The 7,164-nt window shown below is 39.8% G+C and overlaps 1 pseudogene; it reads left to right on the forward strand.

Moving 5' to 3' along the window:
* Positions 1-3,230: 3,230 nt before the first annotated feature.
* Positions 3,231-4,934, forward strand: LOC148850925 (uncharacterized; annotated as a pseudogene).
* Positions 4,935-7,164: the final 2,230 nt, after the last annotated feature.

Here is a 7,164-nt window from a genome sequence, read left to right on the forward strand (position 1 = left end):
TTTCTTTTATTTTTTAGATTGAAAAAATATAGAGAAAGTAAGTACCGGAAGTTAACACTTGAATCGTGCAACTTAGGCTGTGAAGTGATGAGTAAGGTGGTACCAATCCTAACTGAACCGGAGTTCTGATGGGCTAATGTCCCCCCATAGCACGCTTGAAATGTGTTTGGTTGTGACATGTGATGATTAAGGTGGTACGGGGTGCGCAAATGCATAGGTTCTACACGGAATCAAATGTAACCGACTTCAATTCGTCTTAAACCGATACTACCCAATCAGTTACAGGATAGGGTATGGTTTCAAATTATTGAAATCAACCCTCATTAAAATGAATCATACTAGGCCGGCATGGCACGACCCGTATGTGGCCGTGCAAAGTGCAGATTGGGTCGTGTCTCCCTCCTTTGGGATATTTTAGAGGGGGAGTTTGGCCCAACATGACTCATGACCCGAGCTTATATAGGCCTGTGCTTGGCTGGGTTGGTCTGTGGGCTAAGCCTTAGGTTAGACCAGGACATAAATCAGGCCAAAGTTATTTATTTAAAAAATTGAAAAAAAACTTAAAATTTTAATTTTATATGAATTTTGGTGTATACAATTGCTTATATAAATAATAATTAAATAAAATAGTATAATAAAATAAAAAATGTTTATTGTATTAATATATTATATACTATGTATTATTATATAATTATATTTTATACAATATATATATATATATATATATAATACAGGCCATGCTGGGCCGGCTCAAAATCATGTTGGGCCGTGGGTAGCACGGACCGATTTACACCTCTAGTTTTAGGGTCCAGGGGTTTACCTTATTTGAACCAAGCCGATGAATCAGCCTTGGTTGGCCTTGATAAAACTGACCTTGTTAGAACTTACCTTGGAACCAAACTTGCCTTGAAATAAACCCTAGAAAACTTTAGATATGAAGATTTGAACCCAAGCATTTATGCTTACAAAGGCCATAGTCTCACTTGACCATTAAGTTATTTAAGTGATTGATCATTTTTTTTAATATTTGAATATGTATAATAAATAATGTAAAAAGTAATATTTACAAAATTTAAATTTAATTTATAAGTTCTTAATCATATAATAATAATCTACATATTAAGTTAGTCATTTTAATCAATAGAGATAATATAAATTTTAAACTATATACTATATTTATTAAACCAAACCGGCCCTACAAGATTCTGCCATGAAATTGAACCAAACCGGCCCATGCTCATCCCTAGTACCAATTCTAATTAAAGGAGACTTTGGTTCGCTGTTAACAGCTTAGGCCTGTTGAAAATGTCCTCGGCCATGAGACGTAAACTCATTCCTACACTTATTTGACTTAAGGGCAATTACTCTTTTACCCCACACCTACATAACGTGTCATGTCTAAAAACACCCTGAACAGCGTAAACAATCAAGGTTTTATGCAACTAAACAGTTCTGTTTTATTTTTTTTTTGGCAAGAAAAAAGTGGAAATTCAATGATATAGAAAAGGATACATGTTGCGAGTGTTTGGAGTTTAGTGTAAATTGAACTGGCCCTTACAGGATATATAAGCAAAAAGATGGGCTGTGTGATTATATTGCCTTAATATATTCAAATGAGTCTATTAGTCGTCTCAAATGATTTCTATGCAGCTGCTCGAACCAGTGAGATACTCAGTTGGTATTCACAAAATCTATTAATGCTGCATTATCCAAATGTACCAAAAGATGTGTGATGCCATTAGAGAGGGTCACATGTAGTCCACCTAACAATGATCGAATTTCAGCATCATACCTAGTGAGTACTAAAAGGGTCTACCTTTTGCAATGATATATCATTCGTTGGGATGTTGGAGGATGAATTCTCGTCCTGCAATACCTGAATATATTATTGAACTGTAAATGGTGAGGGCGGTGTTGTGGTGGCCGAGAAAGAGGGTACTCCACTTGGTAATTCAGCGCTGAAATAATATGTGGGATGGTGGAAGCTTGAAACATCTGAAACTTTTAATTCCGAGCCTTGAAATTGAGGTGCTGGAGTATTCTGTAGTGGTATGTTACCTGGCAGAGATGGAATCCATGGGTCGGAAATAGCCGAGACCTTCGTGCCACCTGTTGCATTTGGATTTAATCTGCTTACTCCAAAGCCCTTGCCTTGGATGGTAGACCCTTATATGCGAATAACTCGGATTAGCTGCAGCGAGGGCTGTGCAACCAATGATAACGCCTCACGTCAAAGTGAGAGTTCTAATGATTGTGGGCCCTATCGATTTAATGATCGGCTTTTCTTCTGTAACAGACTAATATAATATATGATTGATTCTGTTGGAGTTTATGGAGAGTTCATTTATTACTTTAAATGTTTATTTGCATTGTATTATAAAAATGTTTTTTGTTTTATTTGGTTGGGCATCACTTTAAATGATGTGATTAACATCCACATTAGAGTTTTCTTTCAAGAAATGATGGGGTTAGGAGAAATGGAAATTTAATGTTTCCCCAAATGCTTCCTACATAAAAATTAAGTATTTCAATTTCTTAATGTTTATTTAATAAATGGTAAAATCAAATAATAGTTTCATATGCAATAAACACAAACACACATGTGGTGCTAACGTGGTGGCATTTTTAAATAAACGACAATAGAAACAAACATACTCATAATTGGTTTTTGTGACAGTTGCAGTTAAATACCTTACTTTATATGCTAATTAGCGAGGTCTGTGCGATACAGAGTTTTGTTGAGTAAAAGTGAAATAATGAAAATACATTTTTTTATTTTTTATTGTAAAACTATGAATAAATATCATAGGCAAGGATTATAAAGTTTTAATTATATAATTTATAATTTATACGAAAAATACAAATGTATTTTAAATACACTATCAACTAATTACATTTATTGTGGCCTCCAGGTCGTTCCTAGCCTGAACGGTCCAACCGAGTGGGTCAATGGCGGTTTCAAAACATTGCCCCTTAGATCCTCTAATTTCAGCTGACTGACTCTTTTGGGCGTTTCTTGTGGCCTCTAGGGGCACCACATTACCCATTCCCATGATCAACAAACCATCCTCGTTTTGATGTGGGCCATATGGTTTTAGTGATATCTGAAAGTTAGGCTGCGTTTGTTTAAAGTGTAAATGAGATCCGGTTTTGCGGGCATTTGGTAGAGAGGTTAATATATTTCATCAATCAGTGTAAAAATCTATTCTTGTCGGAAAATACATCGAAAATTAGCGAAAATTTTACATCGATTTTATCGATGTAGATCTACCTTCCTCTGTCCAACGGTTACCTCGCGTCTCTTCTGTCAACACTGCATGCCTTTATTCGAACCAGGAAGAGAGAACCAGTGAGACTTCAGCATCCCCCACCAGTGCGACGACGGCATCCCAACCGGCGAGTTCTCTAGACTCGAAGATGGGTCGGCCGTTCTCGGTAATCTGACTCTCTTTTTAAATGCCGTTAGAACCTGGCGGTAAGCTGGCTCCGCCAGGAACGTTAGTGTGGTGCCAAAGTCGATCACGGTGTTGCCGTTACCCTGGTTGTCTAAGGCCCAGATGGAGGGGTCGATCGGCAATCCCACATTGTCGATGAATACGCTCTTGATCCCTATATAGTAGAACGAGGGAGAGAAAGCAGCGGCATCCCCCACGCCGTCAACGGTTACCTCGCGTCTCTTCTGTCCAACACTGCATGTCTTCATTTGAACCAAGAAGATAGAACAAGTGCGACGGCGACATCCCCCACCAAAGAAATTAAAACAAACTACATCTCCCGCTCGATCGATCGCTGTTGAGTGTTGCCTGTTGGTGATAGATAAAATGGAATCGCAACAACTGTTGAAGGGGCAGGAGGAGACCATAGAATCAGCCACCGAAACCCACTTCTCCTCGTTATCCAACGCCACATGCAGTCAGCTTCCACCTCTCGGCTACCACCCCAACCTTTGTCCCGCCACCAACCTCCCTACTAGCAACTCCCAACAAGCCATCATCCTCGCTCCCATCCCTCAATCTCAAAAAGTCTTTGCCGTCTCTCCTCCTTATTCCTTCCAAGTTCCTACCAAGAAGATAATCAACCCAGATGACATTTGCCGCTTCCACGACTCTCTATCCGGCAAGAACTTCCTGGGCTTTGTCGTCGCCCTTAGTGAGTCCATCCACAACCACAAAATTTCCGACCGCTGCCACCAATCTCAAATTATAAATTCCATCGTCACCCTCCTCGAAACACTTCTCTGTTGGGTCGACGAGATCCCACCGGTGCAATAGTCCTCCGGATACGGTAACTACTCTTATCGGGATTGGCACGACCGTATGACTGAAAATGCTGAATCCTTGATGCTTCAATTTCTCCCCGACAATCTCCGATCTACCACCCTCAAGCTCATTCCCTACTTCACCGATAGTTTCAGTAATTCGAGCCGCATCGACTACGGCACGGGCCATGAGACCAATTTCGCTGCTTGGCTCTATTGCCTGGCTAGGCTAGGGCTTCTAAAAGAAAATGATTACCAGGCAGTTGTTTCTCGGGTATTCGTGAAGTATCTCAAGTTGATGAGGTAGTTGCAGCCGGCGGGTTCACATGGCGTTTGGGTCTGGACGACTACCATTTCCTGCCATTTCATCTTTTGCTCATCTTAGTTGATCGACCACAAGTATATGAAGCCCAAGTCCATTCATAACCAGAATATACTAGATAACTTTTTAGCATGAGTATCTCTATCTCTCTTGCGTTTCCTTTGTGAAGAAGGTTAAGAAAGGGCTTTTCGCTGAGCACTCGATCGCCATTGCTGGATGATATCAGCGGCGTACCCACATGGAACAAGGTGAACAGCAGCATGCTTAAGATGTACAAGGGGGAGGTTCTGGAGAAGGTCCCCAATCCCCATCATGCAGCATTTCCTGTTCGGAGGGCTCATTAAATGGGACTAGGGTGATCCATGAACCAGCTTTTTCAGTTGGACATTTGCATCCGTAGTTCATCAAGCTTCATGGATCGATCACATCAGGTAAATTCAAACATACTTGTGGAGCCAAAACTTCATCACTGATGCAGCAATTGTTGCTCTGTTGAGATCCAGTTTTTATGCAAAAAGCAGCAACAGTAAGTTTTTTTTACACCCTAGGTGTAAATTTTCAAAATCAACCAGTTTTAATTTTCACTGATCATTAAATCAATTCATTTTTTCCATGATGTGAAATTTGAATTTAAACCTCGAACAAATGCAGCCTGATGGATTGGTGGAGCACACCCAAACCACCGTCAGTAAGTTGTTTTCGGAAGAAGGCCCTAGTTCCCCTCATAGTGGGACGTGGAAAATGCTCACAAATTGATCTTCTCTCTCACCTCTAGAAAATTGATGATAGATGACTCACCTACTCTACTCTCCCTGTCCATGATCGTCCTACCTCGAACACGGAGCTGATCAACAGGGCCTACTTCCTCCTAAAGGCCCGTGGATAAGTGGATTCGACTTCCCAATTCCTTTGATAATTGATATGGTTCCTCTCCACTCCAACATTCTGTGGCTAACTGGAAAATCTCAGACTTAATAACTTCAGATAACCATTGGAATTTCTAAACTCTCACACCTCATTTATTTTCCTCCTGTTATCTCTCTCATTGAACAAACTCCACTTTTCCCAAATGAGATTGCCATTCAATGGATCCTCTTCTCTCAGCTCTCAATTCTATTCAGAAGCAACGTTTAAAGTATATCTGAAAGCTTCATATACCTCCTCTGCTTTGAAGAATAATAAATGATTTTCTTCCCATTAACAACAAGACTCGGATGCATTATGTGTTCTTTGTAATCAGGAAGTTGAGTCAAATTATAATTTGCTTTGTTTTTGTTCGTTTGCGATTGCTGTGTGGTTTGCCTCTAGATGGAGCCTGAATTTGTCAAATATTTTTCAATATCAATGCTTTTCTCAATGATTTTAACGTTCAATCATCATACTGCTTCTGTGTATTAGCTTCTTTCTATTATAAATTTCCTCTTCCCTAAGTTATTTCCTACTGTTCTTGAGGCTGCATCTCTAGGGGAGGTACATGTAGTTATTTTATCCACAAAAAAAAAAAAAAGAAAAAAAAACAAGAATGGCCTCGTGGTGGGCAAAATTATTGTCGGTTTTTAAAACTGAATCGTTCAGGGGTCCGGTTATTGGGTTGAATGGTTTGACCGTTCGAACCTAACACTCGACCCATTCTGACAAAAAAATAAAAAAACAGTCAAAACCATTCGAACGGTTAATTGCCCGGTTCAGTGGTTCGCTGACCAAAACCAATGGTTTTAGGGGAAAATCCGATTTTTAGGGAAAACGAAACCGGTCACTTGATCGGTTCCTGGTTTTTCTGGTCCGACCGTCTGGTCTGATCCAATTTTGAAATCCATGCGTAAAACTACTCTAAGGCTCAATTTGGAAATCCAAGAGTACAAATACCCATATATACAATATAAATACATACAAAATACAAAAAATTGCACTCTACATATTTGTATTTGTAGATCCCTTTCAAACTGAGCCTAATTAGCAATTCCTATTTATACAATGGGGTTTTTGCCTCCGAAGAAAATAACTGCACAATTGGACTATTGGAGCGGTTGCATAGGGATTTTTGTAGAGAGAGAACCATCAAGGTTATAGGGTCCACAATGGGAAATTTGTTGCAGGGACTTGGGGTTTTGGAGAGTTTATGTGATGAACCTACCTTTATTTGCAAATCGGGTTTGGAGGTTTCTATCTAATGCAGATGATTGGTGGGTTAAATTGTTGAGAGATAAATACCTAAGAGAGAGATCCACTTTTTCCTTGTCAAAGCAAAAACTCTCATTCAAGCGATACTACATCTCCGCCCCACAGTATATCCCCGCCTTATATTGAGAGCATCTCCCATCGGTTCTGGTACTATCATTGGGAGATGTTCCCAATACATGGCGGGGATGTGTTGTGGGGCGGAGATGTGAACTCCATTCAGGCCTGTAGAGACAATTGCTAAAAGTCTGCAATATAATGTCAAAAAAATCCATATTGGCAAGTGGGCGAGGGTAAAAGCATTCATTTTTTTTCCTAAACCTAGGGATCCAATAACTGCTAGATCTAGAGTAGTAGATTTAGATAAAGAGGGAAGAAGAGTAGTAGATTGAGGGGAGTCACCGGT

Source organism: Nelumbo lutea, chromosome 5 (assembly GCF_056320005.1).
Source record: "Nelumbo lutea isolate HS-2025 chromosome 5, American lotus-T2T, whole genome shotgun sequence".
Lineage (NCBI taxonomy): Eukaryota > Viridiplantae > Streptophyta > Magnoliopsida > Proteales > Nelumbonaceae > Nelumbo > Nelumbo lutea.